The sequence below is a fragment of the Babylonia areolata genome, chromosome 35 (genome assembly GCF_041734735.1).
Source record: "Babylonia areolata isolate BAREFJ2019XMU chromosome 35, ASM4173473v1, whole genome shotgun sequence".
In the NCBI taxonomy this organism is placed as follows: Eukaryota; Metazoa; Mollusca; class Gastropoda; order Neogastropoda; family Buccinidae; genus Babylonia; species Babylonia areolata.
In genome coordinates, this window is record NC_134910.1 from 8277316 (window position 1) to 8281298 (window position 3983).

A 3983-nucleotide genomic window follows, 5' to 3' on the forward strand; every position below is an offset into this window, starting at 1 on the left:
ATGCAACAGTGACACACGCACACACACACACACACACACACACACACACACACACATATGTATGTATGTATATATATATATATTTATATACATATACAGGCGTTTCAAAACAAAGCGTAAACATTGCTGTAGTAATACACACACACACACACACACACACACACACACACACACACACACACACACACACATGATAAAACAAGGAACTATGTAAGGAAATTCCATATTCGACGTTTCAAAACAAATCGTAAACATTGCTGTAGTCACGGTAATACATACATACATACATACATACATACATACATACATACACACATACATATATATGATAAAACAAGGAGCTACGTAAGGAAATTCCATATTCGTCGTTTCAAAACAAAGCGTAAACATTGCTGTGGTAATAGAGTCGCTAGCCTCTGGAACTCATTACCTCATGAATTTAAAACTGCACCACCTATACTATCATTTTGAGATATCTCCTGGGCACTTTATTAATTATTGTTAAATTCTGACCGACTTTGGATATTGATTCCCAATCTGATGTGATGCGTATGCAGTTTGCAAACCGAGTAAGCTCAAATATTTTGATAGATTGGACATTTAGAAGCCTCGAGGTTTGAGCTTGGGCCAGTCTCTTTAACAATATATTGATTCCCAATCTGATGTAATGCGTATGCAGTTTGCAAACCGAGTAAGCTAAAATATTTTGATAGATTGGACATTTAGAAGCCTGGAGGTTTGGGCTTGGGCCAGTCTCTTTAACTCTCTCCATACAAACGGCGAAAAAGACGACGTTAACAGCGTTTCACCCCAATTACCATCATCAAAATATTGCAAGTGGAAGGCTCTTATACTGAAGAGGTGAATGTTGACAAAGAATACCACAATTCTGACGACGGAAGCTAAAGGTTGGGTCATTGAGACACCCACTGGACATCCGAGGGGTCTGTGTAGAGGAGAAGAGAGGACTGGCTGTACTGAGTGAGTTAACGATGCTCAAAGGCGCTGCACTGGACAAGAGGACGGCTTCACATTAAAACGACCCCGTCCCAGTCCCTCGCCCTCCCCCCCCCCCCCCCCCCACTGCACCTCCTCCCACGCACAATTACCTCCCCTAGGCCGGAACATTCCTCAACAATGTGCTGTGCATATAAGACACAAAATGCAGAAGCAGGAAAGGTTGGTGGTTTTTTTTGTTTTTTTTTTGTTTTTTTTAAACGGCCGTGCCAGGGCCGGGTTGCACTGACGAGGCGATCTTTGCGGCGCTATGTTTGCTTAGAGGAAAGAATGTTCCTTAGTATGTAGCGGAATTCCGGTCGTCGTTGAGTTTACAATACAATACAATACAATACAATACACAAACTTTATTGTCCATACTTTGGTACTTTTGGCAGCAGCACATGTCCAACATAAGAAGAAAACAACAAACAAATAAAATGAATAGAAAATAAAAAGATAAATTTAAATGGCACCAAGCACGCCTATTTTCCCTTTTAAAAAAAAAAAAAGAAAGAAAAATGCTGCAAAAGGATCCGCCATATTTACCTCTGCTTCGTGGGCAGTCACCCTTGGCAGGTAGTAAAAGTAAATTGCCTTCGGGTTTTTTTTGACACGCATGAAGACTCTTGTGTTCATGAATACTGGATATTGCTTACCCTTGGGCAGTTTGCCTTGCCTGAGGCAGATTACCCGCAGGTACACATTTACCCTGAGGCACGATGTTCTCTTGAATACTCCCACTGGTGGGTAGTTATACCTATCAGAGTGGATGTCTTCTACAGAATTTTGGCAGAGGACAGCGGTCTCGTTCAGTGCCATGGGGTCTCTTACAGTGCACCAAGTGTGTGTTAGATTTATTTGACTGATTAAATATTCAAAGTTGAATGGATTGGCCAATGATCTGTTAGAATTTCTCCTCTCCCCTCTGTTCCCCCCTCCCCCACCACCTTACCCGCCATTCTTCTAAATTTTCTTCTTCTTCTTCTTCGTGTTTTTCTTCTATTAGGCCAATTACTCTAGTGATAATAAATTTAATCTCATGTTCATATTGATATTAGCATTATTTTACTATATTATGTACTGTTTGCTTGTTTGTTTTATTTCATTATTTCATTACTCACTGTTTATGAATGTTATTTGATACAAGTCATAATATGGTTCATCAGCCGTCATGATAAGATTGAAGTGCAACGTTGTGAGCACAGTATAAGCTTTAAGCTTGTTGATGCTCTTTTGTCATTCATTGCATTGTAATCATGTGTATTGTTGAATAATTAAAGATTATTTAAACCAAGCGTGTGCCGGCTGCACTGACATGGGACCTCAGTTCACCTATCATCCGAATGACTATAGACTGACGCTCAGTTTGATTTTCCAGTCAGACTTTGGGAGAAAGGGCTGGCTGGTGACAGAAAGCAGGGTTCGAATCCAGACCAGACCATCACTGACGGACTCTGTATCGGCAGTGATGAGCATCTTAACCATCTTGCCATGTTCGTCCTTTTTGTTCCGAGAATGTCGGTAACTTTTTGCAAGCTGCATGTGGATGGACAGGCTGACACACATGACAAAGCGGGGGTGGGGGGTGGGGGGGGGGGGGGGGGGACCAAGCAAGCACGTACGCCTCAAGCTCCTCACCAAACCCTCATCTGATTACTGGACAGTCAGTGTCAGGTCGTGTGCAACATCCTCGCCGACAGACTTTTCTCCCCGCCCGCCAAGCTGCCAAGTCATCCCGGAGCGACCTTGAAGAAAGAAAGAAAGAAAGAAAGAACAAACTTCTCCGGCAGTGGAGAAGAGGCGGCCGGGGTGTGACAGTCACTCCCTGTTCCGTGCTGTACTCCGCTCCTATGGGATTGCCCCCCCCCCCCAACCCTCCGAGACCCCCCGTCCCCCCCCCCCTCCACCGATCTGCCCCCCTCCCCCCACAGCCCCCCGCTCAAAGCGTGCCCGGCAGCCGTGGTTGTTTGGTGAATCCCCCTCGGTCTTCGCGATCTTCGCCTTGGGCGTTTGTTAGCTGACAGGGCCACTACCACCACCACCTCCAGCCCCCCCCCCCCCCCCACCACCACCACCACCCCTCACCCTCCCTCCCCCACCCACCCCGGCATTCTTGCTGGTGGACATCCATCTTGTCTTGTCTGCCTGTTGCCCCCTCCTCACCTCCAAACCTGAAAGATAAACATTGGCTCTGCCCCTCCTTACAACTCCCCCCCCCCCACCCTCACCCCCACCCCTACCACACACCCCTACCCTTCCCTCCCCTCCCCTTCCCTTCCACTCCCTGCTCTCTTAAGAAACCGGGAGGAGGAGGGTGTGTGGGGGGGCGGGGTTGTCAAAGAGAGAGGGAGGTTGTTTTGTTTTGTTTTTTAATTCAAGGATTAAGAACTCAAAACTTTTGTTTGTTTGCTTTTTGTGGGTTTTTTTTTGTTTGTTTTGTTTGTTTGTTGTTGTTTTTTAATTCAAGGATTAAGAACCCTAAGCCTTTTGGGTGTTTTTTTTTATTCAAGGATTAAGAACTCAAAACGTTTTTTTGTGTGTGTTTTTTTTTATTAATTCAAGGATTAAGAACTCAAAACGTTTTTGCTGTTTGTTTTTTGTGTTTTTTGTGGGTTATTTTTTCTTCAAGAATTAAGAACTCAAAACGTTTGGGTTTTTTTTTGTTTGTTTGTTTGTTTTTGTATGTTTGTTTGTTGGTTTGTTTGCTTTTTGTTTTTTTTGTTTTTTTTATTCAAGGATTAAGAACTTAAATCGTTTTTGTTGTATTTTTTATTCAAGGATTCAGACCTCAAAACGTTTTTTTTTTTAAATTATTTTTTTATTCAAGGATTAAGGACTCTAAACGTTTTTGTTGTTGTTCTTTTTATTCAAGGATTAAGAAGTCAAAACGGATTTTTTGTTTGTTGTTTGTTTGTTTGTTGGTTGGTTGGTTGGGGTTTTTTTGTTTTTGTTTTTGGTTTTTTTTTGTTTTTTGTTTGTTGTTG